The following is a 25114-nucleotide window of genomic DNA, read 5'->3' as shown; positions in this document are numbered from 1 at the left end:
GACAAGAAATAAATTATGTATTACTCCAAAGACCATTGATAATTTATGAATTTCTATTAAATCCATTTTACTCTATTTTATTAAACTTGAGAGCTGTGACCTATCTAGAGATTCCAGTTAAATTAAGCTAATTACAGCAGAGAAACAGCAAGGGTGAAAATGGTGTACATGTAAATTTCTTAATGCAAATTGAAATTAATGAGTAAAGCTAAATTTAAGAGTGCTCTGTTTTTATGCAGTTAATATAGAGTTGTTTCTTTGCAAATACAGTCAAGTCACAATTATCACATTCCTTAAAAAGTGAATGTTTTCTGAAACCTAACATGTACATTTTTTATATCTAGAGATTCAGGTTAAGTTTAATAGAAATAACTTTTTAAATTTTACTGAGATACTAGTATTTTATCTCAGAGTTATTATAAAATTTACTTTGTTAAATAAGTATGTTTTATTTTCAGTGAAATCATTTTATATTGTTGTTTTATTGTTTCCCTTATCTATAGTACATACACATATACATACATTCATACACATATGTATATTAGTTTATTGTATAAACACATAATTAGTAATATGGAGAACTGCAGAAATAAGAGGGTTGTGATAAAATAAACAAACTTAAGCTGATTAAAAAGAATATTTAAAAATGGAGAGAAGAAAGGGCAAGCTAAGAATTAAAGATATATTGAGACATTGCCTTGGATATTTGTGTCTGTACACAAAGCACACACATGCACACACATGAACATAATTTAAATATATTTCCATGGCCTGGATTTTTCTTAGTAAGGTTTTTTTTTTCAGCTATATTGAGGTATAATTGACCAATAAAAATTGTATATATCTAAGGTATGTAACATGATGATTTAAAACATATACATTGTGAGGGGCACCTGGTTGGCTAGGTCAGTGGAGCATGCAGCTCTTGACCTTGGAATTATGAGTTCAAGACCCAGGTTGAAAGAAGAGATTATTTTAAAAAATGAAATCTTTAAAAATAAAAAAAAATAAAGGCACCAGTATTACACTGTCTTGATGATGACAGCTTTGTAATACAGCTTGAAGTCTGGAACTGTGATGCCTCCAGCTACGGTTTTCTTTTTCAACATTACGTTGGCTATTCAGGGTCTCCTGAACCTATTTGGTTCCTTACAAATTTTAGGATTATTTGTTCTAGCTCTTGAAGAATGCTGGTGTTGTTTTAATAGGAATTGCATTGAATGTGTAGTTTGCTTTGGGTAGTATCAACATTTTAATATTTGTTCTTCCAATCCATGAGCATGGAATGTTTTTCCATTTCTTTCTGTCTTCAATTACTTTCATAAGTTTTCTATAGTTTCCAGCATACAGACCTTTTACATGAAAGTTTGATACAGTATGGTAATGGCACAAAAACAGACACATAGATCAGTGGAACGGAACAGAGAATGCAGAAATGGACCCACAAATGTATGGCCAACTAATCTTTGACAAAGCAGGAAAAAGTATCCAATGGTAAAAAGACAGTCTCTTCAGCAATTGGTGCTCAGAAAACTGAACAGTGACATGCAGAAGAATGAAACTGGACATTCTCTTACATCATACACAAACATAAATTCAAAATCATGAAAGACCTAAATGTGAGACAGGAAACCATCAGAATCCTAGAGGAGAACACAGGAAGCAACCTTTTTGAATTCGGCCACAGTAACTTCTTACTAAACAGTTCTCTAGAGACAAGAGAAATAAAAGCAGTCATGAACTATTGGGAACTTGTCAAGTATAAAAGCTTCTGCACAGCAAAGGAAATAATCAGTATAAGCAAAAGGCAACCAACAGAATGGGAGAAGATATTTGCAATTGACATATCAGATAAAGGGTTAAAATCTATAAATAACTTTATTTATTTATTTATTTATTTATTTTTTATAAATAACTTTAAAAATCTGTAAAGAACTTATCAAGCAAACTCAACACTCAAAAAACAAATAATCCAGTGAAGAAATGGGTAGAAGACATGAAGAGACATTTTCCCAAAGGCATCCAGATGGCTAACAGACACATGGAAAGATGCTCAACATCACTCATTATCAGAGAAATACAAATCTAAACCACAATGAGGTACCACCTCACACCTGTCGGAATGGCTAAAATGAACAACCCTGAAACAGTAGATGCTGGCAAGGATGCAGAAAAAGGGCAGCCCTATTGCACTGTTAATGGGAATGCAAACTGATATTCTAGAGAATAGTAGAGAGGTTCCTCAAAAAATTAAATATAGAGCTACCCTATGACCCAGCAATTATACTAGTAGATATTTATCCAAAGGATGCAAAAATGCTGATTGAAGGGGCACATATACCCCAATGTTTATAGTAGTGCTATCAACAATAGCCAAATTATGAAAATAGCCCAAATGTCCACTGACTGATAAATTGATAAAGAAGATGTGATGTTTACATATATATATATATATATATATATATATATATATATATATAACACATCCATCACCTCTTATAGTTACTATTCTTTGTGTGTCAGTATACGTGTGTGTGTGTGTGTGTGTGTGTGTGTGTGTGTGTGTGTGTGTTTATGTGGTAAGAACACTCAAGATCTACTCTCTCAGCTATTTGTAAGTATACAATCCTGTATTATGAACTATAGTTACCATGCAATAGATACCTACTCATTTTACAAAATAAAATGAGTACTTTTTGACAAATATCTCCACATTTTCCCTACCTACCAGTCATCAGTCCCTGGCAACGAGGTTGCTTCAATGAACTTGGCTTTTTCAAATTCCACATACAAGTGAGATCACATACTCTGTCTTTCTCTGTTTGGCTTATTTCATTAAGCATGATATCCTTCAGGTTCATTCACATTGTTGCAAATAGCAGGATATTCTTCTTTTTCAGGGTTAAATACTATTTCATTGTATATATTTAGCACATTTTCTTTATCCCTCTGCTGATAGACACTTAAATTTTTTCTGTATCTTGGCTATTGTGAATAACAGCAATGAACGTGGGAGTGAAGATTTCAAGATCCAGATTTCATTTCTTTTGGACATATACCTGGAAGAAGGATTATTGGATCATATGATAACTCTATTTTTAATTTTTTGAGGAATATCAATACTGTTTTCACAGTGGATACACCAATTTATATTCCCACCAACTTTGTACAAGGGTACTTTTTCTCTGCACCTTCACCAACATTTAACACTTTTATTTTAGATAATATCTCTCCTAACAGTTGTGAGGTAGTATCTATTTATGTTTTGATTTGCATTTCTCTGGTTGTGACCACCCTTTAATATGACTGTTGGCCATTTTTATGTTTTCTTTGTATAAATGTCCTTTGCCTATTTTTAAAATTGGGTTATTTGTGTTTCTGCTATTGAGTTGCATGAGTTCCTTATAAGTTTTAGATATTAACCCTTTATTAGATATACAGTTTGTAAATATTTTCTTGCAATGTGTAGGTTGCCTTTTCATCTTATTGTTTCCTCTGCTGTACAGACACTACTTAACTGACGTAGTCTCACTTGTTTATTTTTGCTGTCTATGCTTTTAGTATCATATCCAAAAATTATTACCAAGACCAAGAAACTTTTTCTCTATGTTTCCCTCTAGAAGTTTTAAGATTACAGGTCTTACAGTTGAGCCCTTAATCCATTTTGAGTTAATTTTTGTGTATGTTCTAAGCTAAAAATCCAATTTCATTATTTTCCCAACACCATTAATTGAATCCAGTTTTTCAAACATCATTTATTAAAGAGACTATCTTTCCCCCATCCTGTGCTCCAAATCAGAATATATATATTATATATATTATATATATAATATATATATATGTTATTTAACTTATTTTACATATAGAAGAACCTAAAGAGTCTAGAAAACAAACAAAATATCTATTACAACAAAAAAAGCTATTTGAATAAAATATATTAGAACTAGCAAGCAAAGTTTCAGGAAAAAATCAACATACAAATTTTTCGCTTCATTTCTATACACTAACAATGAACTATCAAAATGGAATTTAGAAAACAATCTCATTTATAAAACTATTAAAAACAATTGAATTCTTAGTAATAAATTTAACCAAGGAAGTTAAAGATCTGCACACTGGAAACTACAAGGCACTATGAAAAAGCTGAAGAATACACCAATAAATGGAAGGATACCCTGTATTCATTAATCAGAAGAGTTAATGTTGTTAAGATGTCGACACTACTCAAATCACTCTACAGATTTGCAGTCTCTATCAAAATTCCCTGGCATTTTCACAGAAATACAACAATTCTAAAATCTGTATGGAACCACAAAATACCTCATATAACCAACGGAATCCTAAAAAGAAGAACAGAGCTAGAGACATCACATTTCCAGGTTTCAAACTACAAGTTGAGGGTTTAGCTAAACTACTCCATGATATTGCTCAGTATCCATTTCGTTTATCAAGTAACCTGCAGTGATCTTCAACTGACATCAGCTCCCTATATAAGTACATGCTGTAGATAACAGCCTGCACAGTCATAAACAGATGTAAGTCCATTTTTTAAAAGATTCTATTTTTAAGTAATTTCTACACACAACACAGGACTTGAACTTGCAACCCCAGATCAAGAGTTGCATGCTCTACTGACTGAACCAGCAAAGCACCCTGCAAATAAAAGTCCTTGATAGGAGTTTATGACTTTCCCAACATCCTTGTGACCAACAGTCTCCCCTGATTCCCACAGTCTTATGTACTCTTTAGATAAAACTCTCATGTAACTTACCAACATCCTACTCTTTTGGTTTGAATTTCCCAATCTGACATTAGCCTGGCAAACCCAATGCAATCCACCTATGAACCCTAATAAAGACATGTGCTCAGGTCTTGCTTCTCTATCTGCACTCTGGCTTGACTTCCCAGTGTGACCCCTTAAGATATGATGGGTACTTTCTCCAAAACCTGTAAGTAAGACTTCTCTATTTCAGTTCCTCTTGTGGTCTATTATTGAAGGGGTGAATGAATGTTGGGATCCATTATTAGAAGTTAAGAACCAGGATGATGATTATAGATCACCACAGAAGACTTCTTTGAATTTAGGGTGGTCTCTACCCCTAAGATTTATATAAGAAGCTGACCATGTATATTTGTGCCAAATTATGTTTATCAATAAAATGAAGTACCTCTTCCTTCCTATAAAGAAAAGTATATATAAATCCCAAAATCATGTTAATATTTCATTTCTATTTTGTAATTTCTCTGCTTATATTAACCTAACCTGTGTTAATCTTCATTATTCTTATCCAAGAATAAAATATAAGTTTATGTCAAAAGCCATATACCTTTGCCTAAATTATTTTTCCCATAATGACTAAAATATTTGAAGCAGTCAATGACAGAAAGATATGAAAATATTTTGGGGTAAAAATGCTAATACAGGTCAAACAATTTAGGATTTTATATGTACAATGCCAATGTACCTGAATAACAAATATTTAGATAATTTCAAAGCAGCTACTCTTTTGGGAATCTCCATGTGTTTGACATCTGAAAACAAAGAAAAACTTATTAAATAGTTCATTTTTTTGCCGCTTTTTGAGATATTATTACTATTGTTCATCTGTAAAATAGTACTAATTTTTATCTTATTTTACTTGTTTTAGTATTTCCTCTATTTTACTTTATTCCTCTTGCTTCTTAAGGCTCTGCTTTTCATGCACTTTGATTTTAAGTTACACTGACACAAGTTTACATGAAGTTAGTAACACTGTAAATTGTTTTTAAAAGGCCAAAGATGTTTTTTGATTCATCAGTATTTAAATATGAAAAAAATGTTATTTGTATTGCTTATTTTATAAATTTTGCATTCCATTTTTTCACACATTGAGGGAAATCATGTCTGAACATAATAAAATGACTTCTTCATTGTGAACTTTACATAAAACTATGAGATAAAAATGTAATCAAACATGTATTACCTTGAGACATTAAGGAGAAAAAACATTTTGCTAAATATGAAGACATGAATAATCCCATGAATAATGTTTGATGTGATGGCTGTAGTCATTCTATTTCTTCACTACCTGGACATTCTGATCCTTCATTGACATATTATTATAGAATTAATCACTCATTAAATTACTTATAACTGTCTAAATGTTTTGTACATGCTGAATGGCATAAAGGCTTGCAGAGCATTGAAATAAAGTAAAGAAGGCCTAAACTCAGAATTTTACTGACTTAAGCTAGAAAACTGTACTTAGTTACCTTTTTTCACTCTTTCAAAATCTTCAAGAATACTGCAAAATGGCTTTTCTAAATTATAAAGTAGAGGACTAAATAGGAAGAAAGGACCTCTTCCCATTATGGTTGGTAAAGAAGAAGGAGAAGAAAGAGAAAAAGGAGGAGAGGAGGGATGGGAAAGGATAGGAGAGGGGGAGAAGGAGAAAAAGAAAACTAAGTAACAAACTAACATAGAAATAGTGCATATACTCTGAAAATTGGGAAAATGAGAAACAAAACCAGACAGAAAATCACTAGTTTCAAACATCCAGTCAAGGATATGATGAGACCCACAAAGCACCAACTACATCACAACCAGAGAGGAGTTTACTTAAGATATGGTTCTTAAAGGTAGAAATATCCATAAAACAATTTAAAATGATTTTATTTTCTGAAAATGGTTTGAGGTGGAGCCCAAGCTAATTACATATACTTGTAAAGATTGCATGTTGGTAAAACATTTATCTCTGACTTCTCTACCTTTCTTTGGTTCACTGAGAGGCCAGTGTTAAAAATCAGAGAGATTTTAGCTTACTCAATTACTAAGTGATTATGCATCATTATTCCATTTTAACAAATAAAGTCATAAGCCCTAAGAAAGTAAGTACATTTTAGGTCAACCGATTTTTAGAGTATTAAGCCTGTTGATCTGAACCAAGCCTTGTCACATCAAACTACATAGTAATATCCTATTGAGACCATAGTATCAATTTCCAGAACTCCAACGTAGAATTGAGAATTTGGTCACTGCTAATTATATACCACAATAACATGAACTTTGCTTGACACAACAAGAAAACATCATCAAAGGATTACAGAACACTAATTCTTTATTATCTGAAATATAATACATTCCTAATTATCTGAAACTATATTAAATAACAGCACATGGCACCCAAAACATATTATCTGCATTTCAATTAAATGGCATGGGAATAAAAATAGTCACAAAGCTATAAAAGACGCTGCCTGTCTCATAGTACATTAAGAAAGTGTTTTACAACATTTTAATACTTTTGTTCATGTGAGACTATGTTAGAGAACCTATCACTTGATTTCCCAATACAGTAAAACTTTGGTTTGCGAGCATAATTCTTTCAAGAAACATGCTTGTAATCCAAAGCACTTGTATATCAAAGTGAATCTGCCCGTAAGAAATAATGGAAACTCAGATGATTTGTTCCACAACCCAAAAATATTCATATAAAATTACAATACTGTATCATAATACAAAATAATAAAGAAAACACAAAATACAAAGAAAAATAAATTAAAACCTTCTTGGCTGGTGTGAGGGAGGCAAGAGAAAGGAGGGTTATTGTGTGGGACAACTTTCACTATCACTAATGGAATCACTGCTACCTATTGGCTCAATGGAATCTTTTCCTTTTTGTACAACTTTAACAGGAACCTATCCAATGACACTTGTTTTTGCCCCCTTTTGAGGATTTCACGGAAATGTGACATTGCATTGTTGTGAAACAGATTCATTGCTCACACTGCTAAAACCTTAGCTGTGTAGTGCTTTTCTACAAAATGTTGCACCGTTTCCCACATTTTACACATCTCCCTAATCTCATTTGAAGTGAGGGATTCCTCTGCCTTTTTCTTCTCCTGCTCTGCAGATGAGAGGCATAGACTTTTTATAAAATCGTTCAATTTCAGCCACTCATATACCTCATTCATACTTCTCAATGATTTACTTCTTAACTTCCACCATGATCATCTTCTTACCACCTTATTGCATGGGGGCCATTGTATACGCTCACACGGATGTTGGCAGTACAGTATTAATAAACTCTTGTCATAAAGTGTATATGTAACTGGCAATAAGGCACCAGAGGAGAAAGGGTCTGTATCTGCAGGCAGCCTGACCTAGAATGAAGCAAAGCATTCCTAAGGTTCCTCTTTTATGCAAAAGCAAAGGACTGTCCGTAGGTGTTTTGAAGTGACAAAAAACACACTAGTGCCAGTTATGGGCACCTTCCAATGTTCTGAAAAGCCACTTATTACTGCCAAACACCGTGGCCTGAGACTGAATATCTGAGCATGGGAGACAATAACTCACAGTCCTGCAGCAAGAGAGAGTAAGAGAAAAGATCCATTCCTCAGTTGCGATCACGTGCCATTTGGTGTCATGTGCTACTCGTACTGGAAGACATCGCTCCTTTATCAAGTTAAAATTCAGTAGAAATGTTTACTCATTTGCAGAACACTCACAGAACAAGTTAGTAACAATCTAAGGTTTTACTATACTTCTAAAAATATATTTTAAATTCAAATCTCAGAACAAAGCTTAAAGACATATTTATGGCAGCAATGTTAGTAATCACATACGAAATCAAAGGAACATTTTTAAATTACCTTTTTTAAAAAAACTTTTTTAATGTTTATTTATTTTTGAGGAAGACACACAGTGTGAGGGGGGAGGGGAAGACAGTGGGAGGGAGACACAGAACCTGAAACAGGCTCCAGGGTCTGAGCTGTCAGCATGGAGCCCAATGCGGGCTCCAACTCCCTAACCATGAGATCACGACCTGAGCCGAAGTCAGACACTTAAACGAATAAGCCACCCAGGTGCCCTGATTTTTTAAATTGTCTAAATCACAGTACCCATTCAAACCCACAGTACCCGTTAGTATTCCACTAACATAGGAACTTGTGAATATATTTCCTTCTAATAATTATATTTATACTTATGTTTAGATTTATAGACATACATATAAAACTAACTCTGGTAAACTTATCAGGGAAATACAAATCAAAACCACACTCAGGTATCACCTCACGCCAGTCAGAGTGGCCAAAATGAACAAATCAGGAGACTATAGATGCTGGAGAGGATGTGGAGAAACGGGAACCCTCTTGCACTGTTGGTGGGAATGCAAATTGGTGCAGACACTCTGGAAAGCAGTGTGGAGGTTCCTCAGAAAATTAAAAATAGACCTACCCTATGACCCAGCAATAGCACTGCTAGGAATTTACCCAAGGGATACAGGAGTACTGATGCATAGGGGCACTTGTACCCCAATGTTCATAGCAGCACTCTCAACAATAGCCAAATTATGGAAAGAGCCTAAATGTCCATCAACTGATGAATGGATACAGAAATTGTGGTTTATATACACAATGGAATACTACGTGGCAATGAGAAAAAATGAAATATGGCCTTTTGTAGCAACGTGGATGGAACTGGAGAGTGTGATGCTAAGTGAAATAAGCCATACAGAGAAAGACAGATACCATATGGTTTCACTCTTATGTGGATCCTGAGAAACTTAACAGAAACCCATGGGGGAGGGGAAGGAAAAAAAAAAAAAAAGAGGTTAGAGTGGAAGAGAGCCAAAGCATAAGAGACTCTTAAAAACTGAGAACAAACTGAGGGTTGATGGGGGGTGGAAGGGAGGGGAGGGTGGGTGATGGGTATTGAGGAGGGCACCTTTTGGGATGAGCACTGGGTGTTGTATGGAAACCAATTTGTCAATAAACTTCATATATAAAAAAAAAAAAAAACTAACTCTGGTACATATCCCATTTATTACCAAGTTTATTTCTCTTATTTTAATATTTGTCTCATATTTCAAATATTTTCAAAATTATATTACTATACAATAATGATATTTATCCTTACCTCATGTTTACTCATACAATTTTAGTTAAATATACCTGTTTGTGGGACATTCAGTGTTACATTCATTTCAATTTGCAACTGTACATTCTATATTGAGCAATAAACTTGTATATAAATTATCTTTTTTCAAATCATAATGAAAGAGAAGATAAATGAAATCCTACATGTTATTACTGATCTCAAGAACTATTAGAACAGAAAAATTTATCAACAATTGGAAAAAAAGTAGAAAATTTATATTTAAAGCATATGCATAAAATAAAGCATGGTCAATATGCAAGCATAAATCTTAAATAATCACTTGTCAGGTGAGTACTAAATTTAAAATACTTTACCAGGTAATTAAAATTTCATTTGGCAAGTTTCAAAAGCACCTGAAAAAAGAAGATAAAAATGGAAACCAGGGACATTTTATACTTTCTATTTCACTTTGGTAACGTGCATTTGAGTGAAATGTAGAAATGAAGTAGAATTCTCACATACCCATTTGCTATGCAGACAATAAGTAAAAATATAAAGGGCAGAACCTCAGGAAGTACTATACATTTCAAATTAAATACAGGGTCTTCATATGTGGAAGATGAATAGACCTGACCCACTATTCCTTAAGGCTCATCTTATGTCTTATAAAAAAAGAACTTTATATAGATAAACACTGTATCCAAAAACACATCATCTTAGTATCTCACTTAAGAACACTTGTAAAACTTGTCTACTAGACCAGTAACATCCACAATATTTATAGGTAAATATTCCATTAAAATAAAAAGACTTTAGCTCTCAGGAAGGCAGAAATTTTCTTACTTGTGCTCAACAGCTGCATTTCACAATAGTGAGAAAAGTGCCCGTTGTCCAAATGTATAATGTGAGTTTACTATTACCTGATGCAAATCATAGATGTGTAAAAGAAGACATATTTGAATTAATTTTGTATGAATTTGAGTACTGGAATTTCATATTTTAGTTATGACACTATGGTTTTCAGAAAAGGACAATTATATTTTATATCACATGATTTACACAAACCTTGTGAAGTAAGCAGTTACTGTTATACCCTTGGAACAGTTAAAATAATTGTAATAATAATAGAAAAAAGTTTTAAATGACTGAACCAAAGTTCCACAGCTTGTAAGCAGAGGAACCAAACACACAAGTGGTTTTTATGGCTGCTATTCTTTTGCGAGTCTTTGGAAACACTGGAGTTGAAAAAAAAAAGTTCTATTAAAACTGAAATAATAAAACCAATGAAAATATGAATGGTTTTCTTTTAACTATCATTTTTATATCCTTAGCACATTTTATATGAATGCCTATATGTGGGAGGAAAAAAATGGGAGGGTATAGCTTTAGTTAAAAATTAAAAAATGTGTGTATTAAAAAAACCCTAAACATTAGAGATATTAAGTGAGATCATTAGTTTCATAAACAAGTACCTGCATCTGTGACATATTGATTTGTGGCAATAAACTACATGTCAAAATTAATTCACACATTTTATTTAAATGTTCTGGATATAACACAGGACCCTCAAGAGATTTCATGCAATTTTAAAAGTGCATAACTGAGTAACAAAATGGCATACTTAATATTTGTAAACTAATACATACAAAAATTGGTAAAGTCAGAAAATGATGAGTTATTGACAAATTTATCAGGTAAGAGTTCTTTATAAATAAAACAATATAAACTTCCCGACAGGAGGGGAAAAAATGCATGAGCATCAGCAGGCAAATCAGCTTGCACAGGGGATTGCTGGAAAGGGCCTGATGCCTCAGCAATTCTCTTCTCTGTGGAAAGAGACCTATTCTTGAATTAAAGCTGGCTAAACAGATAAAGGTTGAACTTTTCAACTGCAAAGTAGGTATAGGAATTGCTCCCTTTTTTACTGAGACAAGCAGTAAAATTTTACTACACTTCACCAATTGGGCTTTTCAGCATTAAATACCAGAAAGTCTATTGTGTAGCTGTCTGCAATATAAATGAGCACTGGAGAGGTAAATAGTCATCTAAAATGGTTCATATGAAGACAGAGAATCAAAAGGTAGTAAAGCACCTGTTTTTCTTTGATGAGGTTTCTTTTTGGTATTTCAACTTACATGTGACAAAAGTGGTCTAAGTTGAAGTGGAAAAGAAGGATTGAATGAAAATAAGGAAAGTAAAAAAAAAACTGGAGTTTGTATGGCTGAGCCAGATGTATAAAATCATTAGTTTTATCCCAGTGACAGGATTTTATGGAAAACAATAAAAGCTACATAAAAGAATGCTGATAGCATCACTTTACTCTCTATTAGCATTAGTTTAGATGTGTATGAGAGCGAATATGCACCAGGGAGAAGAAAGTATGGAGAATTTTTTTTTTGACCATTAAGTTAATGGAGCTGATAAATGGAATTGTAACATTGACACTAAGTGACAGTCTTGTTCCTTTAAAATCTGCTGTTTCATTCTAGTTACTTCAACCTTGAATATCTAATGTGTGCAGCTATTACATTTAATAGTTGTGTTTGGTGATTTTATGTGATTCCAAAGAATAATAAAAGAAATGCCACTTCTGCCTGAGTAAAGAAAGTTAAAACACATTAGTGAAATTTCAGATCTATATCCACATATCTGTTAGAATTTATTTAAAATAAAAGCCATTGATTTTTCAGACTGAAGATCAGAAGAAATAATTCCATGTAGCCAATGAGGGGGGGCTTTTTTCTCCCCGTATTTAAAGAACCAGTGCAGAGAACAAAATTATCTTTTTGTTTTCACATAACTGTTCTGTTCATGTGAGGGCAAATACATTCACATGTACATTCCTGGAAAGAGAAAAATGGTCACTTTCTGTAACTTTTTAAAATTATTACTATTTGGGAGAGACAGCAAGGTAGGGGCAGGGGGAGAGAGACTGAATCCCAAGCAGGCTCCATGCTCAGCACAGAGCTTGATGCAGGGCTTGATCCCATGACCCTGAAATCACGACCTGAGCCAAAGTCAAGAGTTGGATGTTAAACCGACTGAGTCACCGGACGCCTTACTTTCTATAACTTTTCACATGCAAATCTGACATCCATAAAAAAGAATAACACTTGTGGCCTATAATTTTTAACAATTTAACAACATAATTGGGAAAGAGTACACATGAAGTTTCCATGTTAGTATTCTTGGAATAATGTGTTGTTAGAAGTGAAGAATAAGGAGTAAGATTCCTTTTATTAAATTTACTTGAATTCCAGTACACACTTAATTAAGCATATTTATTTTCTAAGAAATCTAAACTATTTGTTTTATTATTTATTTTCAAGTTAGTTAACATACAGTGTAGTCTTCGCTTCTGGAGTAGAACCCAGTGATTCATCTCTTATACATGACACCCAGTGTTCTCTCAACAAGTGCCCTCATTAATGCCCATCACCTATTTTAACTCATCCTCCCACCCGACACCCCTCCAGCAACCCTCAGTTTGTTTCCTGCATTTAAGAGTCTCTTATGGTTCTCCTCCCTCTCTGTTTTTATCTTGTTTTTCCTTCCCTTCCCCTGTGTCCATCTGTTAAGTTTCTCCAATCCCACATTTGGGTGAAACCATATGACATCTTTCTGTAAATCATTTAGCTTAGCATAATACATTCTAATTCCATCCATGTTGTGGCAAATGGCAAGATTTAATTCTTTTTGATCACTGAGTAATATTCCAGTGTATATATATGTACCGCTTCTTAATCCATTTATCAGTTGATAGGCATTTGGGCTCTTTCCATATTTTGGCTATCATGATCGTGCTGCTACAAACATCAGGGTGCTTGTGCCCCTTCAAATCAGCAGTTTTGTATCCTTTGGATAAATTCCTAGTAGTGCAACTGCTGGGTCGTAGGGGGATTCTATTTTTAATTCTTTGAGGGAACTCCACACTGTTTTCCAGGGTGGCTGCACCAGTTTACACTCCAAACAACAGTGCAATAGGGTTTCCTTTTCTCCACATCCTTGCCAACATCTGTTGTTCCTGAGTTGTTAATTTTAGCCATTCTGACTGGTGTGAGTTGGTATCTCAGTGTGGTTTTTATTTGTATTTCCCTGATGATGAGTGATGTTGAGCATCTTTTCATGTGTCTGTTAGCCATCGGATGTCTTCTTTGGAAAGGTGTCTATTCATGTCTTCTGCCCATTTCTTCAGTGGATTATTTGTATTTGGGTGTTGAGTCTGGTAAGTTCAAAACTGAAATTCTTTATCACACTTGTGTATCTCCACAAAATTCTGGAAAATTAGGTTGTAATTTTTAGTAAGATTAATAAAGATTTAGCACCAGATGTTTTTCTACAGGGAAAATTAATCATAATTCCAGAGCATAAAATGTTCATGAATTTTTATACTGGAAAAACAACAACTCTGGCATAAAAAATGGCATCTGTTGAAAGGGAAGAGAGACAGAGAAAGAGAGAGAGAGAGGGGGAGAGAGGGTAGAAGGAAGGGAAAGAAGAAAAAAAAGAAGAAAGGAGAAAAAAAAGGTGGGCAGACAAAAAAGAAGACAAGTCAGAATAAAGAAAGAAAGAAAGATCACTGAAGTTGTCCAATAGCAAGTTATTCATTTTTTATCATAAGATATTAGAAGATTCAAGTTCTTAAAAATACAAAGTTGACTAATCAAATAAAGGAACAAACAAACTCACGGAACAGCTGTTTCCAAAAACTACATCTTCCATATAAAAACAAACAAAACCAAATGAAAAAACAAAACAAACAAAGAAACAAACAAAAACAGACCAAAGGACTGCTTTTGTAAAGTTATCATGTACATAAATGCTTGCTGGAGGGTGAGGGTGAAGTTGATCTAACTGTTGTGACTGAAATTAAATAGGATACATTGACATAAACATTTTATAAAGCTACATTAAATAAACACTAGCTAATGCTGGCATAGTTGATCAATAAGTAAAAGTTCAAGTTGACTAATGCTAGTTTTTTTTTCCAAAGGACATTTCAATGAATTGTAATCCTTGATGGTAAAGTTAGCTAGCATGAACAGGTGCTTTTACAACTTGGCTATATTTATTGACCATGAGTAATAGTGACTTTGCTTTGAATAGGGCTTCTCTGCTGTGCTTTGGTTTAGAACATCTTTGCTGCCTATTCAAGATATGAGACACAAGACCTTGTTTGTTCTTACTCTCACTTAGTTGTTCATTTATTTATATATTCACATTTATATCCTTCAACAAGAATCTCTAAGGGTTTGAGGGGAAGAATATTAACCAATCATTGTATTATATATTGCTGTATAACAACTCCAAAACATAGACGTGTAACACAATTCTTATTATTCTCTTCCATCATTCTTTTTTCTGATTTTATTGAAAATATAGTTTACTTACACTATTACATTAGTTTTGTGTGTACAGCAAGCCATTTGACATCTTGTATACATTGTGAAGTGATCACCACAGTATATCCAGTTACCATCCTCACCATACAAAGTTAATACAATATTATTGATAATTTTCCCCATGGTGTACATTATATTCCCATGACTTATTTATTTTATAACTAGAAGCTCGTACCTCCTGATCCGTTTTACCCATTTTGCCCCTTTTCCTCCTCTTACATGATTTTTTAGAGTGATCTGAGATCAGCTGTGCTTCCCTTATGGTGTGGCTGCATTTGGATGGAGGGTAGAGATAGAATCACCCGGCTCACTGAGATGACTGGTGTACTGGGTTGAACAGTACTCCCTTCCAAAGTCACATCTACCCATGATTTCAGCATGTGACCTTATTTGTAAACAGGGTCATTGAAAATGTAATTGGCTAAGATAAAGTCATGCCAGATTAGGATGAACCCTAAATATAAAAAATGGTGTCTTTATAAAAGAAAGAAGAGAGAGTCACAAAGGCAGAGAAGACTTACACACAGAAAGAACATCTTGTGAAGAGAGAGGCAGAGATTGAAATGGTGTGTACAATAGCCAAGGGATGCCAACAGCTGCTGGTGACCACTATAATATAGGAGAGAGACATGGATAGATTCTCCCTCCAATCCTCCAGGAGGAACCCACCTCACTGACATTTGTTTTCAGACTTTTAAGCTCCAGAACTGTGAGGGAGTAAATTTGTTGTTTTAGGTCACACAATTTGTGGTAAGTTGTTAATGCAGCTGTAGGAAACTGTTACAACTAGTCATCTTTCTCTCTTCATGAATTTAGCATCCTTCCCTTTCATGTGGCTTTGTCATCATCGTGTCTCCAGCTGGACAGATGGAGTTTTTTCATGCATGTGCAGGGTTCCAAAGTAGAAGCTGTCAGAATTCTAAAGGCTGAGAACTGCAAGGAGCATAGTGTTATTTCTGCTAAATTTTATTTATTTTTCAAGTTTTAATTTTTTAATGTAATTTCCACACCCAACATTGGGATTTAACTTACAACCCTGAGATCAAGAGTCACAGCTCCACTGACTAAGCCAGTTAGGCACCACTCTGTTAAGGTTTATTAACTGAAGCCAAACCCAGATTTGTTGAGAGGGGACTGCAGCAGAGAATGGGTACTAGGAGGTATGTATTCCATTGGTGGCCTCCAATATCAACAATGTATTAATAGTCTCCCTCACACAGTTAATGATGACAAATGTCAATCAGTTGGTGTGGATTAAAACACATTGTAAAACTTTAAGATTTTATATCAAAATAACTAAGAAACAGGCATGCTGTGAAACAAAGAAATCAGAATTTAGCAATTTTTCCTTCTTACTATGTCCATTTTTTTTTGGGTACACACATATGGAATCTCTAATATTTTGACCAGTAGCTACTCAGGACAAGCCAGGTTATACCACATTGTTCTTAATTATTCACATCTGACTTTACAGTAATGTGAAGTGTTACACTAGAATATATTTGTAACATTCAAAGATATCAAAGATGACTTCTTTGCCTTCATGAAGCTTTCAATCTACTGGATAACACAGGCAACACACAAGGGGAAAATATCAAACAAAATTCCAAGAGCGATAATCACCATGATGAAAAATAAAGCAGAATAGTCATGCGATTTTAGTTCGAGTTCACAAAGTTTTCCTGAGAAGATAATTTGAACAAAGACATGTATTTAGCTGAGAGAGTAAACCACCTGAAGATCTGGAGCAAATTGTAGGCATAGAAAATAGTTGAGAACAAAGGTCCACAGATAAAAACACAGTTGCAATTTCAAGAATTTGGGCAGCAACATCTCAATCATTTTAGTTTGGTCCAAAGTGTTATTTTTTCAAGTCTTATTTTTTCCTGATGAGCCAAAACCACACTGGCTCAGCTAAAGCTGTGACACAAATCCTTGTCAATTAGCTCACCATTTAAAAGTATCTTGCTAGATTTTATTGGTGGCTTTTAAATCTCTGCTGCCAAAAAAAAGATTTACTTCTTTAGGGAATTCTTGGCAAAAACTGATGCATTACTCCCATGAAGTTAGACTCACAACTCAAAATCAAGTGAAAGAAATCATATGTGTCTCAAAAGCCTATTATTTATCTCAATTGCATATGTAACTTTCTAAATAAGGGTTCCTAGAACTTTTTGGAAGCTTGCAAATTACTGAAGTATGAAACTTATTATAAAAGTTGGAATGAAAATTCTAGTTTATTTATTTTTAAAATTTCTTTTAATGTTTATTTACCTTTGAGAGAGAGAGAAAGACAGAGTGGAGCCAGTGAGGGGCAGAGAGCGAGAGGAAGACACAGAATCCAAAGCAGGCTCCAGGCTCTGAGCTGTCAGCACAAGAACCTGAGGTGCAGCTCAAACTCAAGAACCATGAGATCACGACCCGAGCCAAAGTCAGACACTTAACCCACTGAGCCACCCAGGTGCCCCTGAAAATTCTAGTTTAAAACCATTACAGCATTTGTGTATATTGATTATCTTCTTACCTCATTAAATAAAACTACACCTCAAAGAGGCAAGTAAGTTGTAAATAACAAAAATAAAAAATCACAACAGAGATTATTGAGCTTATTTTGCCAACATTAAAGTAGTTATGAGAAGCGTATCCAACAAGTACAAATGCATTTTTCTCTCATCTTTGTCAGTTGATGTTTTGAGAAGAAACACATTTCCTTCAACAATTATTTCCCCTTATGTGGCAGTCACGTTCCAAGTGCTTTGGTGTTTGTTTTTTCATTTGATTCCATTCCCCACAGAGTTCCCCTTCATTTTTGCCCTGCCTTTAGTCACTCTGACCACTCAAATCATCTTGTCAAAATATGGCTACCATCTTTGAAACAAACAAACAAACAAACAAACAATGTACAGCAGAGATTTCAAAGGCTATATTCTTGCCTACTAAAAGTGTTCTTTTGGAAATGGTATTTTTCATTTTTCCTCACTGAAATTAGAGTAATGAACATACTTGTAAAATTATCGCTACTGGGGCACCAGGGTCACTCAGTTGGTTAAGTGTCGGACTCTTGATTTTGGCTCAGGTCATAATCTCATGGTTCATGAGACCAGTCTGTCTCAGGCTCTGCTCTGGCAGTACAGAGCCTGCTTGCAATTCTCTCTCTCCCTCGCCCTCTGCCCCTACCCTAATCTCTCTCGTGAACACTCATCTCTTTCTCTCAAAATAAATACATTTTATAAGAAATTATCATTACTATCTTTTACTTTTAACTGGTGTGTTCAGATAATTTATATTTTGCATAATTTTGATGTTTGAGATTAAATCTATGATTTGGACATCTGTTTTTTGTCTAATCTTGGGTTTTTTTTTGTTTTTTTTTTTATTTCTTTGGAATAACTTTTTGTGACTTTGTCTCCTTTTTTTGCCTCTTGCCTATTACTTTATGTTATTTTAGTGGTTATATAAGGGTTACATTATAGTACTGTATTTTTATCATATTCTATTTTCAAGTAATATATACTATGTCCCATAAAATTATAAGAATCTCCCAGCAACATACTACCATGTGTCCTTTCCTGGCCTTGATGTTCACATTATGACATTTTACTTCTATATGTATTATAAATCCCACAATGTGCTGTTTTATTGTTTGGTTTAATCAGTTCATTATATTGTATAGAAATTTATGATTTAAAATGTATTTTATATTTCCCCACATTATTCTTTTCAGTGGTTTTCATTCTTGTTGGTATGATTTTCCTTCTGTTTGAGGGTTTTCAGTTAATATTTTTTCCGTATAGTCAGCAGGTTTTTATTTCTCTCAGTTTGTTATGTCTTAAAAAAGTCCTTATTTTTCCTTCATTTTTGAAAGATTTTTTTACAGGAGTAGATCTCTTAAGTTGTCAGGTTTGCTTGTTTATCCTTTCAGTACTTTAAGAAGTTTCTCTGTGTTCTGACTTACACTGTTTCAAAGAAAAGTTTCAATAAGAATAAGATTTATCTTTGTAACTCTGTATATAATGTGTCTGTGTGTTCTTTGGTCCCATGCTGCTGTCCTCTGAACCTGATGACCGCATTTTCCTATATTTTTTTTGGCCAAAATCTTTTCTCCCAAGATAGGGAACACAAAATATTTATCTTGAGCAGGGCTTGAGAGCCTTGGGATCACAGTCCCTCTATACAATGACTTGGTCTGCATTCAAGGGCAGAGGTGGAAGCGTAGGTCTCTGAAGGTTGGACACTTTCTGCCCTTCTTCATCATCTGAACCCTCATCCTTGCCTTGCACTTGGGCGTCCTGATCTAGCTGGGATGGACACTACTCTACCTTGTAGTGTTTCTTAACCTTCTCATCAGACTCTGCCCCTATCTTGACCGCCCCACCCTCCCCAAACTTTTCCCAGTGCTCCTGAATGAGTTTTTGGGCCCCCAGATTCTCCAAGGTGGTGAAGGGAGAAAAGTTCAAGTCCATTGTTTCTGCCAATTCCACCACTAACTGATCTGATGATTTACAAATGTACATTCGCTCCTTCTCCTCTTCTTTTTCTCATCTTGGAACTTGGCTTGCTCCATTCAGTAACATACCTGGTCCAAATCTTCTCTTTTTGAGATTATTTTATTTTATTTTATTTTATTTTAGGGAGAGAGAGAGAGAGAGAGAGAGAGAGAGAGAGAGAGAGAGAGAGTGTGTGTGTGTGTGTGTGAGCAGGGAAGAGGGGCAGGGGAAGAGGGGCAGAGGGAGACACACAGAAAGAGAAGATGCCAAGACATTAGGATCATGACCTGAGCTGAAATCAAGAGTTGGACACTCAACCAACTGAGTCACCCAGGTGCCCTTCTTTTTTGAGCTTTGCAAATAAGCCTTTGGGTGGAATTAAGACCTTGGTATAATGTTTCACCAGCATGGTGAAGTAGTGTCAAACTGGTAGCTGTGCTATTCTTTCTGTATCAGCTGCGTCAGAAACAAGTGCCCATTCCTTGCCACAGGCTGAGCCATCAGCTTCATCACATCCAGGTTGAAGGCTGAGATGCAGGTTGATTATGAGATGGAGGGCCATGCTATGATGAAGTCAAACTAGAGGGAAGGCTCTTTGGGCATGATGGTCTCCTGAATTACCTAGGGTTGAGCATTCTAGGGCAGCTGCTGTTGGGTGGCTTGCTTCTAATGCTGCCTGATAACCTTGAGGATGGAAGCTGAGGGCTCCTGAGCCTTCCCCTCCTTGCAATCACTGACCTAGTGATGGTGGTAGGCATTGTAAGGGTCACTGGGGTTTAGGAAGTTGTACTGAGGGCTATCTAATTCTGTTATATTCTAAGCTTCAAATTCAGGTCTGTTTCTGGCCACAAATTTGTCAGTGCTATCAATGATATCCCTGATCTTTGTAGAAGAGGGTAAATAATCCCCACCACCGGTTTGGAAGGGTAAGAATTCTCTTTTGAAGATGATTCTTCTGTGTGTACTCTGGGCATGGTGGCTGTTGGTACTGATGAGGACACTCCTCTGCCTGGGTCTGGTCTTCTTGACTAGAACAGTCAGTACTGCCTAGGGGTTCATGAGTGGTGTTGCCTTCCTCAAGACAGGCTCCCTGCACCATTGGAGGATGGCTAGTATATGTTAAGTGTGTGTATGTGTGTGTGTGACTCCCTTTAAGAGTTTCTCTGTGCCACTGGTTTTAGGCTATTTGATTACATTGTGACTTAATGTAGTTTTCTTTATGTTTCTTATTTTTTGTTGCTTTTAGCTTATTTGTAAGTTTATCATTTCATAAAATTTTTATTTTTTAAGACATATTTATTTAAATATCACTTTTACCCCCATTTCTTTCTTCTTCTTAAGAAACTCCAATTTGATTTGGCCTACATGAGATTGCTTTATTTTGTGGCTCAACTCACTGATGCTATGTTTATTTATTTTTCTTCCTATTTCATTTTAGTTTCTATTTCCATGTTTTAAAATTATTTTTCTCCTATAATGTATAATCTGTTGTTAATCCCATGTAGTATATTTTTAAGACTTCAGTATATATCTCTTAAAAATGAGATTTCTTACATAAATTAAAATAACATAATTTGAAAAAAAATTGACAATAGCTTGATGAAATTTTCTAGTATCCAGTCCACACTAAAATTTCACCAGTTCTTTTCAGAACGTCTCCTAAAGTCATCTTTCTTTTGACAAGAATGTAAGTAGGGTTTACATATTACAATTGGTTTGTGTGTGTGTGTATGTGTGTGTGTGTGTTTTAATTTTAGATATTGTAGTTTTTTTAGGGGATATTTATTTACTTATAATTAAATTTTCATTTTAATTCCAGTATAAACATACAATGTTCTATTACTTTCAGGTATATAATATAGTGATTTAATAATTCTATAGATAATTACTCAGTGCTCATCATAAGTGTACTCGTAATTCCCTTCACCTATTTCACCCATCCCCCCACTAACCTCCCTTCTGATATGCTAGATATTGTAGTTTTTATGTACAGAGTTTTCATATGGGACTCCTTTACTACTCCACATTCCTTCTAACATTCTCAATATTTCCTATATCTTCTTGATATGAAATGCATACTTTAATAACAATTGAAATATACTTTTAATAATCACTGTAATATTCTTGCTTACTAATCCTATCATCTAGGTCATTTCTAGGCCAGATTTGACTGATTTGCTTTTCTCCCCATATGGGTCATATCTTTATAGTTCTTGTATATAGATAATAATTCCTCCTAAACTCCTATTCCAGAAAAAGGCCACAGGTGCAACACAATTTCAAACACCAGAGGCATAATGACACTTAAAATACTCCAAATTCTTTTTTATGCGGCACGTATAATATTGAAATTTAATGGTTATAATCTTTGAACATAAAATTATAACCTAAACTAACTTAAATAGCCATATATCCTAGATATATATTAGTTAACAGAGTAAAAGCATATAAAATTATGCATCTTCACCAAGTGTCATTAATTCTAGAAACTTAAAGATGATTCAATATTAGGAAGTTAATGAATATGACTACCATACTGATAAGGCTGAGAGAGAAAATCACATGATTAACCTCATTAATGTCGTCAATAACTCAAAGTTAAACACACTTTTCTGTTCTTACTTACACGGTTTCCCCCCACTCACTCTCTTTCAAAACCAAATAAATAAACTTTAAAAAAGTCAGTTTTAGGGATTTAATTACATGAAATGCTCAACCTTTATTTAGGAAAATAGATTTAATTTAGTTAAAACAGTAAAGAATACTGTTTAATTCTTGGTATATTTGTATTTAAAACTCACTTAGCATGATGTGGTATTCTCATCTTTGTTCTACTTTTCCAAGGTAAGAAAAGTCATATCAGTATTATGAAGGAAACAAATATCTGCTCTATGGTTTGTCATACAAATTTGAATTTTAAACAACAGTAAACAGGAGCACCTGGGTGGCTCAGTCAGTTAAGCATCCGACTTCGGTTCAGGTCATGATCACACAGTTTGTGAGTTCAAGCCCCACATTGGGCTCTGTGCTGACATCTCAGAGCCTGGAGCCTGCTTTGGATTCGATGTGTCCCTCGCTCTCTGCCCCTCCCCGACTTGTGCTCTGTCTCTCTCTCAAAAATAAATAAGCATTAAAAAAAAATAAACAACAGTAAACAGACTTGATTGTTAATGCATGTCATTTAAAAAAATTTACTACTGCCTATCAAGCAAAACATGAAATAAAAATATAAAGAAAAATTGGGTATCAATCCATCAATTCTATGAAATACTAATTATTTCAGATCTTTTTCATTAAGAAGCAAACATTATGGAAAAACTGAAGCCCCAATATTCCATTTGCCAACATATTTCCTGGAGTGCCTGGGTGGCTCAGTCAGTTAGGTGTCCAACTCTTGGTTTCAGCTTAGGTCATAAGCTGGTTTCCTGAGTTCAAGTCCCACATTGGGTTCTGTGCTGGCAGTGCAGAACCTGCTTGGGATTCTGCCTTTTTCTCTCTCTCAGCCCCTTCCCAAGTCACGCTGTCTCTCTCTCTCACTCAAAATAAATAACTAAGCTTAAAACATAAAAAAATAAATAACATTTCCTTTTATTTTTTTTTTAATTTTAATTTTATTACTTATTTTAAATTTTTAATTTTTGTTTTAGAGAGTGTGTGTTTGAGTAGTAGAGAGGGGCACAGAGGGAGAGGGAGGGAGCGAATTCTAAGTAGGCTTCATGCTTAGCACAGAGATGAATGAGGGGCTCAATCCCACCATCATGGGATCGTGACCTGAGCTGAAACCAAGAGTCCAACGTTCAACCAACTGGGCCAGCCAGGAGCCTCTCAACATATTTCCTAAAACTTTTCCAAGAGGAAAGAATTCTAAATTTGGTGTTTATGATCCTTACTTATTTAATACTTTAACTACATTTGAATGTCCTCTTAAACCACATTTAATATTGCTTCACGCATTTTTGAAATATATGTTAATTGAGAAAACCACTGCCTGTGTGATGCACATGATGATGCAGGGTTTACTGGATATGTACAAAATTGAGAAAACAAGTATTTTTTCCTCAACTATCATGTTTTTATGTTTACATATTTTTTAATGTTTTTATTTATTTGAGAGAAAGGGGGAGCAGAGGAAGAGGAGAGAGAGAATTCTGAGCAGGCTCTGTTCTGTCAACACAAAGCCTTATCAGAGTTCAGACCCATAAACCATGAGATGGTGACCTGAACCAAAATCGAATTGGACATTAGAACAACTGAGCCACCTAGGCACACCTTATATGTTTATATTTTTAACTTTCATATATCTTTACTAAAATCTTCCCTATTTTGTTTAATGTAGCATATACTTTATTAAACTCTTCATTTCCATTACTAGTTGATACATTTGTATTATCTTATTCTATTCATTATATAAACCACAGCAATATCCAGAAAATTAGAAATGAAAGTTTTACCCTTTTTGCAAGGTTGCTAGACTTGTCATAAAGTGTGTTAAGTATATAAAACCTTCCTTTGTTGGTGTCACTCATGCACCCATTTTCAAAAGTTAAAAAAAGTCCCACATTCCATCTCATTGAATAGTATAGAACACATAATGCCACTGACATAGAAAATAAATTCTTATATAAGTAGTAGCCAAGAGCAATGAAAGAGATAACACACATAAATCAGTATTTTATATTTTTCCTCATATTCTCTATCTGTGCTTCTATGAACTACAGTATTAATCATAGGGCTTATTAGTGTTAAGTCCTTGTTATTTTTAATTTTTTGAATGAACATGTGTGATTATTACAGTAAATGCAACCAAATTAACATTAAAATCATCTATTTGAAGAAAAAAACCCTGCAATTCCAATCATTTCTCTATGAATGTAGTTTCACTCTATTATGGACAAAAAAATACAGTTTGTGCTTGGGTTGTATTCCCTTGGGGCAATTACAGTTACATAGTTTTGATCAGTGGACCAATACAAAAAATAATACAATTCATATGTTTTAGATTTATCTGATATATTGAGTATTCACACAAATGCTAACAGATGATCAAATAACATGATTAAATATGTAAACATATCTATGTATTCTGAACAGGTTTCTAACAGGAATAGCTTTATATATATGTTTCCTTAATAATTTCCTCATCCTTTTTCATCTACCCAACATTCACTCATGCTTTAATCTCCACTACCATAGTATTTCATGAGAGTAATGATAAAGGTTTCCTAGTGCCAGACATCTAGTCAGAGTCTCCAAAAACAGGTGTTTGGAAATGTGCCAGTTTGTAATGGAGTTAATAATATAAAACAATAAAGTGGGGTTCTCACAAAATTAATGACTTCAATTAAAAGGAGGAACTCTTTCTTATA

General features: G+C 34.4%; 1 pseudogene; it reads right to left on the bottom strand.

Moving 5' to 3' along the window:
* Window positions 1-19388: 19388 nt before the first annotated feature.
* On the bottom strand, window positions 19389-24274 carry LOC124510364 (splicing factor 3A subunit 1-like; annotated as a pseudogene).
* Window positions 24275-25114: the final 840 nt, after the last annotated feature.

The sequence above is a fragment of the Lynx rufus genome, unplaced genomic scaffold (genome assembly GCF_022079265.1).
Source record: "Lynx rufus isolate CCGP_SWC_20201006 ecotype Redwood Valley unplaced genomic scaffold, mLynRuf1.p SCAF_15, whole genome shotgun sequence".
Taxonomy (NCBI): Eukaryota; Metazoa; Chordata; class Mammalia; order Carnivora; family Felidae; genus Lynx; species Lynx rufus.
The sequence above is the reverse complement of the archived record's forward strand: the minus strand, read 5'-3'. Positions and strand labels throughout refer to the sequence as shown.